This window comes from Pteropus medius, unplaced genomic scaffold (genome assembly GCF_902729225.1).
Source record: "Pteropus medius unplaced genomic scaffold, Ma_sr-lr_union100, whole genome shotgun sequence".
Classification (NCBI taxonomy): domain Eukaryota; kingdom Metazoa; phylum Chordata; class Mammalia; order Chiroptera; family Pteropodidae; genus Pteropus; species Pteropus medius.
The window spans coordinates 15577527-15595428 of NW_024342471.1; the positions used below are offsets into that span (position 1 = coordinate 15577527).

General features: G+C 38.2%; 1 protein-coding gene across 5 annotated transcripts in view; it reads left to right on the top strand.

Moving 5' to 3' along the window:
- The window catches only part of PKIG (cAMP-dependent protein kinase inhibitor gamma), a 71945-nt gene that overhangs the window by 21214 nt on the left and 32829 nt on the right, over window positions 1-17902 (top strand). Inside the window, exon 1 of one of the 5 annotated variants that reach the window (XM_039864408.1) lies at window positions 11289-11306. The exons of 2 other annotated variants lie outside the window; for them this stretch is intronic. The gene's annotated coding sequence lies outside the window, so the exon portion shown is untranslated. Of the gene's footprint in view, window positions 1-11288; window positions 11307-11513; window positions 11532-13744; window positions 13763-17902 lie in introns of those variants that run through there. 2 more of the 5 variants (XM_039864406.1, XM_039864407.1) reach the window with 2 other exon arrangements.

The following is a 17902-nucleotide window of genomic DNA, read 5'->3' on the forward strand; positions in this document are numbered from 1 at the left end:
AAATTTGTATGTGGTAAGAATCTTTGTTTAACAAATTTCAAGGATACGACACAGTATGTTTAACTCCGGTCACCATGCTGTACATTAGGTCCCTAGAACTTAATCATATTATACCCGAAGGCTCTTGCCCTTTGACCAGCATCTCCCCATCTCCCCTACTCTCAATCCCCTGGAAACCACCATTCTCCTGTTTCTATGAGTTCAACTTAATTTTAGATTCCACATATAAGTAAGATTGTAGAGTATTTATCTTTCTATGCCTGGGTTTTTTCACTTATATAATGTCCTTTGGATTAATCCATGTTGTATCAAATGGGAGGATTTACTTCTTTCTCATGGCTGAATAATGTTCCACTGTGTGTGTGGGTGCGCGTGTGTGCGCATGTGTGCGTGCACACACACACCACACTTCTTTATTCATTCATCCATTGACATACAGTTAGGTTTCCATATCTGGGCTCTATTGTGAATAATGCTGCAGTGAACATGGGGTGCAGATACCTCTCTGAGATAGATTTCTTTTCTTTTGGATATATACACAGAAGTGGGTTTGCTGGATTATATTCTGGAATGGCTGAGAAAGAAATGGGCCTCTCTGGCATATCTCACACAGCTGGGGAAGCCAGGTGCTCACTTACACATACTCACTCGTCCCCGTGGGAGGAATCGCTGGCTGAGAAGGTCTCTCTGGGCTCTAAGCTGTGTGGCCTTAGGGAGAGATGACTCAGGTAAAGTAAAACTTCCTCTTTCCCTCTCCAGTGAGTCCTATCTCAGACTCCCCCCTCCCCCTGCCCCCAACATTGTGCTAAAAATTTTTCACTTAACTCCTGCACTTCCACACAGGCATTCTTATCCATGCGTGATTGTCAAAATCGGTGTTCTTTAGGGAGAGGACAGTAGAACCCTCTTTTTCCACCATTTTGCTGATGTCACTCTCTATTGTTTTTTTTTTAACAAGAAAAAATATATATTTTTTGCATGATGAAACACAATTCATAGAACTCAAGAGTTGGAATATTACAGACCTTCTCTAAGTATAAAGATGATTGCTGATCGATTACTGTTAACAACTAAATTGCTAATTGTCTGAAATCATCTTTTCTTTTTTATCTTCATTTAGCTGAATTTCCATGTTAAAAAAAGATGTTCGATACATGTATTTCAGTTGATAAACACCTTATCCCCCATATTTAACAACCAAAAGTTAATATTAGCCATAGCTATACCTTTTGGCTAAAAATAATAGTTTCTAAAGATCTGTACTAAATTTGGATTCCAAGTATAATTTTTAAAAAATTTACAGCAGAGTGTAGATTTGAGAGCTACTTACTGATTTTTTTACTAATTTTCTCAAATCGAGAAAGGAAGTTGATTTACCTCTTAACATTTCACAGGAATGAGTCTACTGCACGTGGTTCCCTTTCTGCCAAGTGTTTAGAATATGCCTTATTTTTCAAAAGGCCCCACTCATTTTTTATGATAGTGGAATAAAAGTCTCCAGTTTAGCCAAGCTCATTTTTCTTTAAGCCTTCCAGGACCGTTTGCAATTCTAAAACAAATTCTGTGGGTTGTATATCTCTTGCAGCATGAGTGCTTTGTTAAAATTAAGAGGGAAGCCATGAATTTTCTCTATCTTGTTAGGATCAGATATGAATAAATTATTGGGATCTCCAGTGGATTTAGAGTAATCTATACTTAATGAAAATGACTTGCCCTTTTCATTTATTTTACCAGTCAACTCCCCCACCTTTCCTGAACATTGAATGTTTAAAAGAAGCTATACCTTATACCTTAGTCTTAAAGAACTACAGTGGAGTGAGGGTAGCAAGCAAACATGACATGTGGTGCTACTTTGGACTCTCCAGACTTTTCCATATCTGAGACTGAAAGAACTTGGGAGGGAACCTTTGCATAACAGAGAGGCCAGTAACTTCTCTGTTTTTCCAAAGTTGACCAGCAGCTTCCTTTAAAGGACCTCTTTAAAGCCCCAAGTCATTAGGGACAAAACTTTCAAGTCTTTAAACGACTACAATATTTTAACATCACAGAATGAATATATGACACATTACATTCCATAATGTAAGTATGTTTCTGAAAGATAGGCTACTTGAGTATTACTTTTTAATTACTATTTTAATTGTCACCTTCATCTTTGCAGTAGTAGTAACAATAGTAGTACTAGTAGTAGTAAACATTTTTGGAAGACTTAGTATGTTTTATATATACAGATAGTTTCCTTTAATCCTTATAAGAATCCTATGAATTAGGTTTTTTATTCTTTCCATTTTACAGGTAAGGGAACTGAGACGTACGTAGACTACAGATTTGTTTGGTCGGTTGATTGGTTTCGGTAAAGTTCAGATACCTTTTGTCCTAGGCTAAGCACTCAATAGTAGACACTCAGTAAGTATTGGAGTAATAAATAATTGTATAAGATGCAAAATCATCTTATCTCTTGCATTATTCCTTTCTGTTCCATTTCTACTGCCAACTCTCCAGTACAAGCTCATATTTCTTCAAGTCTATTCAATCTTTTTCCAGCTTCTCAGCACTTTAATCCATGTTTCTAATGGGGCTTCTTCTGCCAAAAGTATATCTAAATCCTACTTTGCCCCTGTTACCCTGCCCTTTAAAATATTTCGGTTATTTCTTATTCCTGCCATTTAATGATGATTGGCTCTGGCTTCGAATGGCCCTCAGTAAGAACGAGCACCTAGACATTTCACTGTATCTAGCTTCAGAACAGTTCATCTTATCTGGCTCTTGTTTTCCTTCTTAAAATAAACTGATTTTTTAAAATAATGATGATTTTTTTTTGAAAAGTACAGAATGTTATAAGTAAAATTTCTTCTCTCCCTTCAAATCCCCATTCTCATTTTATAGAAGTAACTATTATAAATGATTTCCTGGATAATCCTTCCAGAAATTGTGCATATCCAAGTAGAAATATTAGATCTATAAGTTGGTTGCTTTAAAATTATATAAATGAGATCATATTGTGCAAAATATTCTGCCACTAGTGTTCACATGAATGCATTTTATTCTTTTAAATCACTCTTTAGTTGTGTCAGTTACAAATCTGTCAGCTTCAAATAATAGATTCAGGGAATAGTTCTGGAGGAATGTAGTATAAAGTTTGGAAAATGGTCAGGTCGAAGGCAGGCCTAGAGAATCATGATGTAGTAGGTTCAATGAGCCTCTTTTAGCAGAAGCAACCAGGCCATGTTGTCATCACTGCCCTAGGACACTGTCAGGAATAAATTCCAACTGTCCCTTTGCCTTTCTGTTACTTGCTTAAGATTCAGAGTCCTAGTGGCGGAGTATCTCGAGATAGAATGCTAGACAGCTTATAAAAATGTTGCATTTCCATTATAGTGGTATTCTGTTGTGTAGATATGCCATAATTTATTTACTAGCTACCTTTTGGTGAATATTCACGTTGTCACTAGCATAGACTGCTGTTGCAAAGAAAATAATTTTATGTGTCTTTGTGAATTTTCGTAAGTATATTTGTGGAATCAATTTCTAGTAAAAGACTGCTGTTTCAACAGGTATGTGTGTTTAATAATTTGATGAACATTGCCAATTCATCCTTAGAACTTTACACTAGCTTACAGTCCCACCTGTGGAGTAAACTGGCTTTCTTTTAACTTATAAGATACAAAATTATTTATAGCCAAATACTCTACAACAGCCACAAAGTATCAAACCAGATTCAAGTGGCTGGAGTATAGAATTTCAACATCTACCAAGGAATAAGTGTATTAACAGAAGATTCTGATTATATTATTTCGTTAAGAAACTAACATGTTCATCAATACCCAAGGTATTCCAGTAGACATCCTGTGAAATGTTAAGAGATAAATCAACTTCCTTTTTTTCCCTCCTTTCCAGTGTATATGTTTTCCTCAATATTGTATCCTTTCATTGTTCTACTTAGCTTTGCAAAATTTGTTGTACTATTTGAATCTACCACCATATGCTACAAAATCCACAAGTTAATGAAAGATGTATAGTGGGAATTTTACTTTCAGTGATGGCACAGATCATCAATATCAAGAGTGAAAAGGGGGGATCATATAATCATTAACAAGATAACATAAAATGAACAATATGCCAAAAATTTCAAAACTTTAGGTCAATGGATAAATTTATTAATAATATAACTATTAATAAAAGTTGAATCAGCACTTAAAAACCTTCATGCAAAGAAAACTCCAGTCCTAGATGGCTTCACAAGGAAGTTATATCAAGCATATAAGAGAGAAAGAATTAATATTATGCAAATCCTTTCTGAGAATAGGAAAAGTGGTTAAGGGGGGAAAAAAAACACCAAAGTGACATGAGAAAGGAAAATTCCTAAAAATCAATTTGCCAAAGCAGAGGATGTGTGAATTTATTTAATTGATTGCCAAGTGATGCTATGCCAATATATGGCTACATTAGCAATGGATGAGAATTTCTGTTTTCCAACACCAAGCAGTGTATTATTAGACTTTTTGATATATTCCAATGGTAGAGGAAAGTCAACTAAGGTTGACTACTTTTCATGTATTCTCTAAATTCCCTGTTCATATTCTGAGCTTATTTTCTCTTTGATTGCTGGTCTTTTTCTTATCAACCTCTAGAAGCTCTTTATAGATTAAGGAAATAGCCTATTCATGATATGAAAGATGATTTTTTTTCCAGTTTGACATTTGATTTTTACTTTGCTGATCATGATTTTTGCCATGAAAAATATTTTTATTTATACATGGTCACACTTATCAATATTTTCTTTAATGACTTATAAAACCTAGAAGGTCTTCCCCGTTGTGAGGTTATCAGATGTGCTGTGTGTTTTTCTAGTTTTTCTACTTACATGGTTTGATATTTTTGCATTTAAGTTTGTAGATCTATCAGGAGCTATTTCGAGTGTGACATATAAGACTCTACTTATTAACCTCACTTCTCAGATAGATGGAAAGACTAATTTTGACTGTGAGGAAGAAAGGATCTGGTAGAGTCTTGGTCATCTTTTAGGGGTGGAATTCCTTTCATTCACAGTAATTAAAATGAGCATCTGAAGTCAAAGCTCCCTTTTCCTGACAGCAGGTGGGGGGAAAAGTCAGTTTTAAACTGAGTCTCCTTTTTTGTTATTCCTTTTCATTTCCCAAAATGTTCTATTACTGCAGTATCATAGGTCTCATGACATGTTATGATTTTTATCTCATTTTTGTTTCATTTTAAAGTTGCTATTTTTTGATGTCATGAGAGGACACAGCTTCATTTCACTTACAAGCTCTCTCTAAATTATGATGTAGCATGAGTTATAGTGATTAATAACCATTATTTTTATGATTATCAGTTTCAGAGGGCTCTCCTTTCTTATTTTTGCCTGATCTCAAGTCCATCTCATCTAGTGACCTTTTTTTAACTTTCCATAACTCTTCATCCATTTATTACAAGACAGGTTGTGAGCATAGAAGGAAACAGACCTACCTGATCATGATTCCACATTCCCGTCATTGTTCTGGAGAGAAATGTACAAACCTTTAAACCTTTGAAACTCACTTCAAACTTATGAGTGGAAATAGAGAATTAGCAAGGATTTTTCTTTATTAGGACTTGTGGTCCTTGGTATGAATACTGCTATGCTACTTAGTCTTGAGTGAATGATACTTTGACTAGACACTTAAAATATATTAAAACATCATTTAAAAATTACAAATATCACCATTCTAAATAAAACAGTCGTTTTCATGTGTTTGTGTTTCTTTCCTAATCTGTCTATTTATCTCTAAGTATTTATTAAGTGCCTTCTGTTTGCCAGGCATCGTGCTAGGTGCTGGGCTGCAGAGCTGAGTAAAATACATTCTCCATCTGGAAAGAAATACAAGTAATCATAATGCGCTGTGCTGGGACCCATAATGAAGAGGCTCATTGGGGGCATCTGTTGGTCAGAAGTCTTAGGAGTAAATGACAGAAACCACTCTAGCTGGTGTAAACAGAAAGGTAGCTTACGGAGTCTCCAGGAAGTTGATGACCTGGGCTTGATCGCTACACAGATGAGAATAAAGCAGGGACAGTGCTCCATGAGAAGTGCCCAGCCGCACTACAGGGGACTGTTTTAGAGGAAACAGCACTGCTGCCTGGACTCACTTCTTCAGCACAAGTGCTTTAGATATTGGACATCAGAAACTAGGCCCCGGAACAGCTCTCTAACATGAGCCTATGATTTTCTTTAAGGTCTCCAGTGCGTTAGATGCAGTTAGCACGTACAGTTTGTGATCTTCACATTCTTCATGCTCATTGGTCTCTGGCAGCAACCACTGAGTTTGCAATAGCTTTGCCTTCAATATGGACTTCATTTCAGATGACCATGGATGATTAAAAAACTCTTTTAAGGTCAGTTTGGCTCAAATAAACTCTTATAAAAATTCAAAAAAAAAAAAACAAACCTCTTAACACTTCATGCCATTGACTGTCAGCATCCTCTCCTCTAATACAGGGATCAGCAAACTGTGGCCTGCCACTTGTTTTTGTAAATAAAGTTTTATTGCAGTATAGCCATGTGCATTTGTTTGCACATTGTCTATGGCTGCTTTTGCTCTACAGCGACAGGGTTGAGTTGTTGCAACAGGAGTTACTTGCTGCATAAGTTCTTTAAGATTATCAGTTACTTGTTTCAGAACATACTGTCTGTGTAAGAGGGTCTTAAGAGACTAGGCCAGGCAGTCAGTGCTCAGATGTTCATTCTGGTCCTCTTGCAACTCCCTGAGTAATATGATGCCCTCATCAAGGTTCCTTTGGGACATTGCAGCCCCTTCAGTCAAAAACGTCAGCTGGAGTGCCAGCGTTTATTAGTGCTTGCAATGCTGCGAGCCTGTCTTGATTGCTAGAGTCTGAAGAGCCAACTGGCTTTATTTCTGTAATTCAATTTTCATTTTATTTTATTTTTTGTCTTTTGTTAAGTGTCCCTTCTAGTCCTCAGCTTCAGATGATGGTGTCTCTAGTTTACAAAGAATTCTATTGTGAGGAGTCTAGTAAACTCTAAATAATATTATTGTGAGGAGTCTAGTAAACTCTGCCGTACACGTGGATAATCTTGGGATATGGCCAGAAACTATTGAATGCTGGAGAGTAGTTGGAAGATCAGTCTTTCTTGTAAGTTAAGTCAATTAAATTGGAATTGTCCCTGCTGTTATTTGCAAATTTAGAGTGAGTAGTTGGGTGCATAAGAATTGTGGGGACCGTAATTCAGGTATAACTTTGTTCTTTTTGAACCCATGTAATATATTCAGTCCAGACTGAAGCCTTCTGGTTTTATTCCCCGTCTTACAAGGCAGTGGCCTGTTTCTCTATCACGGGATCCACAGGGTGGAGAGGTCCCAGTGTAGCCCTTCCATTCCTGATTTTCTTTCAAATTCACACTGAGCTCGTTGGCCAGCTTTCTCCAGTTCCTTTAACAGAAAAGGCCAGCCTGTTTTTGTTCTTTCTAATTTGTTTAAATTTATCTTCGAGTATATCATATTTCTTTTTGTTTTCCTTATTGGGGCTTTTAAAAACTTTTAAAAACATAGGCATCTGCAGTCTTATCTTCCCACCAACAGCTTTTGTCCTGCCCAAGGGGGAGGGGAGGATCCCTTTTATCTTTTGCAAGTCAGCTCTCTTTTAAATACTGCCCTATTTCAGGCCTGGAATTTTTTCCTGGCTAAGAATTTTCATCTGTGGACACAATAGCCTCATTGCAGCTCTTTAATAAATAGTCTCTGTTTGTAGTAAATCATGGCATCAGTGCACATTAGTTTGAAGTTACCTTTAGTTCTTTGGACTGATAGCCTTATTCTTGATCTAATCTTTCATTGTACCGAAATCCACTGGATGTATAATTGTCATCGAGCTGCCAGGAGCAATACCATCAGTCATGGGAAATGAGAAGAAAGCTCTGGAGTCCTTTCTCTGTGATTGTCTCATTAAAGCGTTTGAAGGAGGGCTCTGGCTGAGGAGCTCAGAGGCTGCTCAGGTTACTTTCATCTCACAGGATCCTGCTTCTTACTCTGTTGTCTCCATCTGGCTTTTCTAAAAATCTTCCTATTTTATTTCCTTTGCCTGCCGCTCTCCCCTCCCCACCTGCTTCTCTTCTTTCTCCTTTTCTCTATCCTCATGCTTATCATGATCATTGCAGGTCTCAGGTGGCTTAAATCATGACTGAGATGCCTGAACAGAGCTCGAAGACTTCATTTCTTCCCACTTCCAGGTGCACCTTCTACACATCAGAATGGCCCCAGTGCCCACCCCCTGTGCCAGGTACAGGCTGGCAACACACCTGCTGGGCCAGGCCAGGGAAGTAGAGGGCAGGCGCAGGGCCCCAGAGACCACGCTTGGCTGGCAGAATGTGGTCCATGTCTCTCCACCATTTTTAACAGCTAGGCAATGTGTTTGATATTTTGGTTATTTCCATTTTTTTCACTGTTATATACTCCTGTTATAGATGTCGCCCTCATTATAAGTAAGAGTGTGTACATATTTGTAGCACTTGGTATGTATCGTCGAAAGGAACTTAAAAATAGCTTTTTATATTTTTCTTTTTATAGAATACTGTGTTATTACAAAAATAATGCTTTGTAGAAAAAATTTTAAATACCAATAGACTAAAAGAAAAAAATAAAATTACCTTGCAGTGTTACTGTTTCATGTTCTTTTTTATGCAAAATACTATTTTCCCTTTTCCAAATAGGAAACCCTCCTATATACACCTTAACATTTTAAAATTAGACTGTTTTTTTCCCATGTCATTAGATCTTCTTCCGTAGCATCACTTATTGTGACTGCGTGATGTTCCACTCTTTAGAAGTACCAAGGTTTATTTAGGTACTCCCAATTATGGACTTTTAGGACTATTTTCAGCTTTTCACTTTCTAAGCAGTGTGGAAGTGAACAACCTTAGGTCAAGTCTTTGCATTCATCTATAATGATTTCTCTAGGGCAAATGCCCAGTGACATGACTAGGTGAAAGGACATGTACACTTTTTTTTAATTAGTTAACTTTATTTTGTAGACCAGTTTTAGGTTCAAACAAGATTGAGCAGAAAGTACAGAGAGTTCCCATATACTCCTCGTGCCCGTAAGGATTTCAGTGTTACGAAATTGCCTTTTAGGAATGTTGTGGCGTTTTCCATTCTCACCTACATTTTCCCATCTCTCCACAATACTGGGTATTATCAGTACAAAAGAAAATCTTTGATAAGGCACATTTAAAGCAGAATATTTTAGTCATAAGACAATTTCTTCTGAGATTTATATTTATGTTATTCATTCCATTACTGCTTATTATGGTAGGTGATGGCAGAGTATTACTAACCTTCCTTCCTTTGCCAATTTAATAAAAATTATACAAGTTAATGCATATACACAAAAATAAACATCCAGTAGAACAGAAAGATATAAAGAAAAAAGTAAAACAAAACAAAAAAAACTCCCACTTATTCAAGTTTTCTCCTGAGAGCTACTTGTTTTTTACTTTAATAGTTTTTAGATTGTGGTGGTTACCTCCAAAATTCTGAATAAGCTACACACACACACACACACACACACTTTTTTTCTTCATTTGTCATTTTAAACAGTTAACTTAGATAAGTAGCTCTGTATTGTTAGAATTGCAGTTGTCTTTCACAGCTGTGGTGCTTGCTTATTTGCTGGATTTATGCTTCTTATTTGGCCTTAGAAAATTTCCCATGCTTGCTTTTAAGCTCAGCCATGCATTTGTTAGGGTGATGGTGCCTATCATTGGAGGTATTTTGGAAGAAGGGTTACTGGATGTTTAGTTCATCTATTGGCTGAAATGGCCGTCTTAATCCACCCACTTTGTATCTCTGTGAAAGAAGAAATTAGCACCTCTCCACTTCTCTGTCTACCTTCTGTTCTAACCTCTACCTCCCTACATTTCAATGAGATAGACGCGCTTCTTCAGTTAACAAATGAGAGACCAGAATTCAGAGAGGTAGAGTGATTTGCCTGAGGTCACACAGCTAGTAAGTGGAGCCCAAACTGGGATTTGTCTTCAAGTCCAGCTGCTTTCAACATCCATGCTTTAACAGTGTCACGTTAACATATTCTCTCCACTCTGTATCCCCGCTAGCTACTACCTAACCTCTCTGGCTTCCCTGTTTCTGTCATTACCGTCATTTTCCCTTCTAGCTTAGGGTCATCTGTGTTCCGATTTTGGCTGTAGGACTTAATTAGCTATAAATGACCCTAGGCAAGTCACTTTGCCTTACTTTGCTTCCTTTTCTTCTATTAAATGGGAGTATGAGCACTTAAAGGAGATAGTGTTACAGAAAATAGGGACAGTCTAGGTGAAAGTCCCCCAAGCAATGCAGATAGCAGACGTTGTTATGATTTCAGAGCTCAGTAAATATTTGCTGATCTAAGAATGCAGACCAACAATGTGAATTGAAGGCTTCTCTTAGCATTAGAGGAATTTACCAGAACAATCTTTTAGTTGAGTTAATTCCTTAAAGTGATGTTTATAAAAAAAAAAAAAAATCATGGTTACTGTTTATTAAAGAGCTCTGGGTTTTGTTTTGTTTGAGATATTTTTCTGCAGACACAGAAGGAAATCAAAAAGGCAATAGAAGAGCAGGCTGGTTATTTAAAATGTCACCAGCATGCTGGCCCCTTGTTGCTTTCCTCTTCTTGTGCTCAGTATTCATGTCAGTCATTCCACCTCTTGTTACATTGTAGTTAGTAAGTCCTAGAGCCAAAAAAGAAGTTGGGAGGTGAGGTTAGTCTGACTTATCCCCCACACTAGTGTAGTGATCTGTTTGCTTCTTTCCTTCCCTCATTTCATTTTAACTCACTGTACTGTCTAGTACAACGATCACAGTGCATTTATCTTTATACCTTCAGGATGTGGTGTATTGGATCGCCAACAAATGTTTACAAAGGAATGAATCTTGGCAATGTTCTTTTGTCTCCCACATAAGCTGCAAGCAACGTCCATCAACACTCTTGCGGTTTCCCTAGAGCAGGAGTTCTTAAACTTGGTCAAGAACTGCATACCTGTAATGGATCCACAGATAGCCTTCAGGGGTTCCACAGACCCCTTGGAATTACGTTCATTTGCAGGTATGCATTTTCGAAGAATAGCATCTTAGCTTTCATTACATTCTCAAAGAAACATGTGACCTAAAATGAGTAGGAACCATTGCACAGGTTGTAAAAAGCTTTTCAAAGGTGTGGAGTAATCTAGTCAACTTATTTTCACTCACACAGGTCAATGTGTTCCTTGATCCCACTTGATAAGTAAGCTGTATATAACCCAGGTATGTTTCGTGCTTTAAGATCTACATCAGATCACTTGACCCTTTGTTTCATGCCCTGTAGAAGCCCAGCGTTTTCCTTAAAATTCTGGAGATTCCTTGGGGGCGAAGGTGTGGCTTATGTTCTTCCTGGTTATCTCTGTCTCTTTCTCTGTTTCTCGACCTGCCGGCTCAGAATCGAAACTCAGCAACCCCTTCCATGGTTTCCATCAAGACCAAAAAGCACTCGTAAGTATTATTTATTGCCAGCTTTGCAGATGGCTTGGGAGTCCCAGGAAGAGGTCAGAAATTCTAGACATGTGCCATCTTCCCAGCCCCTTGCTCCTGTCCCCTTTTATCCCGCACAGGTTTTCCCTGGAACTCCAGTTCTTTTTTTCTTTATTGTGCAGAGCTACAAGGACACCTTAAGCTTTTTTTTTTTTCTGTCATGTGTGTGTGTCTGTCTGTCTGTGTCTGTGTCTGTGTGTCTATGTGTCTATGTCTACGAAGACTTTGTCAAATTATTTTAAATGTTGGTGTTTTATTTCTGTTATTTTTTTGCATGGCAGAACCCAAAAACAGGTCAGCAGCCAAAACTGCTTTCCATTTGACAGGAGTCTTTCTCTTTAGAAGGCTGATGTAGGGTTTAAAGAACTTTTCTTTTTTGTCTATATATTTTAACATCGTCTCAAATCTCATGAGGCCGTCTCAAATTCTGTAGGTCTATATTCTTATTGAGCATCTCCTTCACTTCACTGTGAATGTGCCTGTAACACAGGAGGGCGGACGGGACCCTCAGCACTTTGAAAGGCTTGTCCTTACATAGAATAAAAGAGGAGGAACATTTTTGTTTTAAGATTTCCTAACTTCCCTCACTGCCCCCCATACACTGAGTCCACTCCTCTGTTTAAGTTCCTACAGTTCTATTTTCTTCCTTCTCTTTTGAAAAATAGTAATATGTTTATTTTTAATGAGATAACATTAATATGCATTTTATGAAAATTAGAACAACATGGAAGTATACAATTTAGTTAATGGCCTCCTGCCCCCTGTAATACCCCTGCTGACCAGAGATAGCCTTTATTAACTATTTAGTATAGTGATATCGTTTTAGAGATATAAATGCACGTAAGCAACAACAGCGAAATGTTAGGAGCCAGGAACTGTACGTTCTCTCATTAAATCCTCAGAGTCTCTGAGATGGGGGCCTCTGTTTACCAAAAGTAAACTTGAGGCTTATAGCTAACTGGTGACTTGCCTAAACATATTTTCAATATTTGCTGCTATAAGCAATCTGCAGTAAGTAAAGGCGTATATAACAATGTATTCTTGTCTGATTATCTCTAAGTAATAAATTTCCAAAACTAGAATTGCTTGGTCAGAAAGTATGCACTGTGAAACTTGGGATTCTTTTTGAGAGAGGTGGTTAACACGCCAGTTATGTGTATTCCTACTGTTATGTGTATTCCTACTATTACTTACCGGCCATTCACTAGACTTAAGCTGTGCCTCAGTTAGCTCATTTTAAAAATGAAATCATAATAGAAACCTTGTATAGCTATAAGATTTAATGATGATCCTGTAAAGTTTCTGGCTGTGTCCAATATACAGGAAGAGCAGTATATTAGACAGACCCTACTCTGATAAAGCTGACATTTTATTGGGGTGAGGAGGTAGCAGTGAAAGACAGACAATAAACAAATTAATGGACAAGAAAAATAGCAGTGTCATGCAGACGAAAGAAAGTGATGTGATAGGTAGATGGGTGGTTACCTTAGGTTGGGTGGTTTGGGGAAGTCCTAAAGAGCTGACATTTCAGCTAAGCTCTGAATAAAGAAGATATTCTTTAAATCCCTAGAGGTAGAATTGTAGGGTCAAAGATTACATGCATTAAAAATTTTGGCCAATATAGTATTGACAAATTGACTTGCAAAAAAATTTCTAAAATAATTTACATTCCCTTGGTGTATATAGACATGTTTCTTTGACCCTCTCCAGCACTTGTCTTCTGATTTTTAAAAGTAGGGTATTGAAAGCTTATTCAATCCTTTCTGTTCCTTCTCCCTAAATTAACTGTCGAGCATCACCCCCCACACTATAGACCTTTCTTCTCACTTGCTGCTTTTTCTTTCTATGCTAGTTCCTGTCAGTATCGTGCGACAGGACTGGAAGTCTCCAACAATTTAGCCAGTGTACACGACGATTAACAACACCCCTTCAGAAATTAGGCCATAGTGCCTGGCTCGGGAGCTGGCTGATCAGCATTGCTTTTGCTAGAAAAACAGGCAGCTTTTAGAGGTAGGCTGGTTTTTGCAAACGGATTTGTTGGCAGGGGTACGTAATACCTTCTGTGAGTTAAAACTGCAGAAGGCTCTGCACATCTTTTTGTTACAGTCAAACCTCTCTCCTGTTTGGCATGCAGTGGGGAGAGGGGACATTGCTGAGCATAGGACACTGCAACTGTTTCTGCCCCAGAATCGGTGGGTAATGATGACATTTGTTTGGAATGTGTGTGTGATTATTCGATGTCATTTGATTAAATGATGTCATTTGTTTGGAATGCGTATGTGATTATATTGTTTGTGGATCTGTTCTGTAAAGCCTTTTATCATCCTATGAAAACTGTCATAACAAACATTCTCTTCACAGATCTTGAGCAGGGTTCAGCATCATTACATGTTTAGTACATGTTAAAATAGAGACCTCATTCAGGTGCTGTTAGTATTTCAGTTGTATTTTTTATAGAATACACATGTATTAAAGTTTAATCTTCGATTCAAGTGTTAAGGAAAATGATACTATGTAGTTTAGACTTGTAGACAAATGGATTAGAAGTCACTTGTTCTTAATATGTGGTTTCTTTTTATAATCTTTTTTCAATTTAGCAACTTAAATAAAACATCCCGAGGGCAACATGTGTTAGGGAGCGGGTGTGGGGAACGAATGTGTTTGGTGAAATTGTCCAGGAGCAGAGCATCGCTCACTTAAAGCTCAGAAATTTGTCATCCAAATATGTGCAGATTGCTGGTGCTATTAATAGTTCGAACTCAAGTAAACAGCTTCTTCCCCCTCGTTGCTGCTTGGCCATTGTTCAGATGCCAGGACAGCCCAGGGAGCAGCATCTCACACCAGGCTCATGGAACTCATGCCCATATCCTGGACTGCTTCCTTCCCAGGCAGAGCCGTTGGCTACCTCGGGCTTGAGGTAACCAGGGGCCAGATATTCAGGCCCTTCAGTTCCCCACTTTTAGCTCCACCCCTACACAGCCTGTTGTACAGCTTTACAAACGTGCCTCTGCTCTAGAGTAGCAGGATCTAAGATTCCTGGCAACTATAAAAAGCCGTGGGCCACATGGCCATTGACAGAAGTAGATTTAGGAGATAGACATTCTCTTTTCAGGGCAGAAGCACGCATGGCTCATTCCTTTCTTTTGGGGCCAAGAAGAGTGGCAGTGGTTGTAGGAAGTGCTGCAAGCTGCCTATGCCAGCAGCCGATCTGCAGGCAGGCAGGCACTGACATTTTGAGAGCCCCTTTGGGGACTCAAACAAAATGCTGACATTAGACAACTGAGGACATTCCATGGTTTATTACCATATTTCCTTTGGAAAAAATAAGTCTCTTAAATTCCTGTTTCATCTGCATTCGTTAACAATGACTCTTATGTCAGATGCCCATGAGGAAGTTACGAATAACTTGACATTTTGCTATTGAGGGGATGGGTGATAAGGGATGAAAGATTCTTGGGCATGTTACCTAACTTTTCCTACCTTTAGTTTCTTCTCTGTCAAGTGAGGATAATCTTGCCTCTCCTGTTTCATGGAGTTGATGAGGAAGTCTATGTAAAAGTACGTTTTGGACTATATGGAACCAGTAGACTGTAAAGGAGAAAAGTAAGGTTGTGGAAAGAGTCCCCCAAGCCCGGCCAACTTTGTGACCCCAAGCAAATGGCTAATGTCTCTCAGCCTCAGTTTTTTCATCTGTAAAATGGGAATATCAGTAACTGCCTTGCAGGAGTGTTACACATATTAGAAATAACAAATATAAAGCACCGACAAATGGTAGACAATAGTTAAGTAGCAATAATAGTTATTGTCACATTTAATGTGGAGATATTCACCCTGAGTAGTTTAGTATTTTTCACCCGGAGTAACAAATCCAGTTTGTCGATGTCAGAATCAGCAAAAGGCCCTGCGAAAAGCTGACAGCAGTAACTGTTAATAATAGATAACTTTTTAAAAAAATAAAAGTAATACATGAACATCATTAAAAAATTTAAATACAAAAAAGCTTCTCCTGCTTACTCCCTCACCCCGAGGCAGCCATTTAATTTTTCTGCTGTTAGCTCTTCTGGGGGTTACCTCCATTTCGTTAAATAATACTACCTTCATTTCTTTTTTTTTTTTTTAATTAATTCCATTTTTGTCAGAATGACAAATGTACATAATGTTCTTTTTAAGGTCAAATATCATTAAAAACTTACACTAAAAAACAGCCGTCCCCTGCCCCCTCCCCTTCTTTCCCTTCCCTCCTGTTTTGTTCCCAAGAGTATATACTTTTGATCCTGTTAGCTGTTTGTTCTAGTATTTTTCTTTCTGTAGTTTAAATAACATGCTTCGATAGCTGTCTCTCGCTCTTTAAACTTTTTTAATGTGGAAATTTTCAAACATATGCAGAAGCCATTGCCCAGCTTCCAGAATCAATTCCAGCCTTAGTTCATTGATGCCTGCAGCCATTTTTCCCCCTACCGTTAGATAACAGAGTTCATTGCATTAGTAACTACTTTAGCATGTATCTCTAAGAGGACTCCTATACACATACACATACACACACTACTATACATTATATATATATATATATGTACACTACTCTCACCACACATAAATAATGATCCCTTATTAGTAGTAATTAACTTAAGTATTTTTCGTTCAGCTCAGAATCTCACCAGGACCGCACACGACCACAGTGCTCTTTCTTTTCTTTGCCAGTTTTAGGTATTACCTGTTGACCTCCTGGGGTGGCATGTGAGGCTTTAGCTTTTCTGTAAATAGCACAGCCCCACTCACACTTCTCCTTACCCTTCTCTCCCAGCATCACACCTTTTTTTTTTTTAATCGAGTCAGCATTCGATGTTTTACAATGTTATGGCATGGGAAATATCGTTTACTGCTGAGCCAGTAATGTTCTCATTTTTCCTTTCTGTCTAACTGTGTTTCCTGGACTTACTACTAGCTGCTGCTTTAATATACTCAGTTTTCCTTAATTCTTTCCACGCTTTCCCATAGACTTTCAATACAGTGTTCGGCAAGGCTGTCAAGGAATCTGTCGGTTTTGTTTTCCTGTGCCTTCCACCCCGCTTCCCGTCCTCAGACTGGGCTCTCTAGGCCTGCGGGTCCGCCAGGTCCCGGAGCTACCCTCATCATCATCCTCAGTGATCCTTTTACCTCTCTTGTTAGATCCCTGCTTTTAAGATCTTCTGAATTTAAACACTCGTTTAGGCGAAGGAGTTTACTGAGAAAACAGTGCATGAGAGATAAATTGTTCTAAGTTCTCGCATGTCTGCAAATGTCCTTATTGCTCAGCTGAGTATAAATTCTAGGTCCCAAGTCATTTTCCTTGTAGAAGTTTCCCTTAGAAAGTATCGCTCCATCGTCTTCAGGCCCCCCAGATTGCTGGTAAGAAATGATTCTTTTCTTTTGAAACAGTTTAGTTGTCTCTCCAGAAAGTCGTAGGATTTTTTCCTTCTTCATTATGAAAGGTTAGGAAACTATATGTAGGTATGGTTTCTTTTCCTCCTCCTCAGCACTTCTTAAACTTTTCAGTTGGAAGATGCAGTCTTTCTTCAGCTCTGGGAAATTTTCCACATGATTTCTTAGATAATTTCCTATTGTCTTTTTTTCCTTTTCTGTTCTTTTTCTGGAATTCCCACTTAGTCTGATGTGAACTTCCTGGATTGTTGTTCTTTGTCCTGTGAATTTTTACCCCCTATATTTTGAAAGATTGACTTTTCTTATTTTCTAGTCATATTGTTAATTTGTTTATTGTTAATTTCACTATTCATATGGTTAATTTCCAAGAACCCAGTTTTGTCAGCTTCTGTTATGTTTTATGGACATAGTATCTTCAGAATTCCTGAAGATAGAACTTTTTAAAAAGCTTCTCATTTGTCCGAATTTCCTTTTTCATTATAGGGTTCATTTTCTCTTTATTCATTGGTTTTCCTCAGATGCTCTTTGATGGTTGTTTGTTTGTTTGTTTCTTTGCCATTTGTAATTAATAATAAAAGACTTCTTTTAGGAGACAGGCTTGGCTTCCCCTAGAATTGGTCGTTTGTTTGCCCTGTAGTCTTCACCACCCGCAGGTTGAATGGATGTACTTCGCTTTAGGGCACCTGGGCAGCAGTTAGACTGAGGGCCCTTGAAAGGACTGAATAGGATGCCTGGTCTGTAACTAGAAGCCCTGTATGGCCCCAGGCAGATCTTTCTGTTCACTTAAAGAGCCCTCCTGTGTTTGCCTGAGGATCTGCAGAGCTTCCTGACCTGTGAAAGGTGGGAGCGGGGTAGGGAGCTGACTGTGCAAGAAGGAAAGCCTGGTTTGCAGTTTAAAAGACATAATGCCTTTT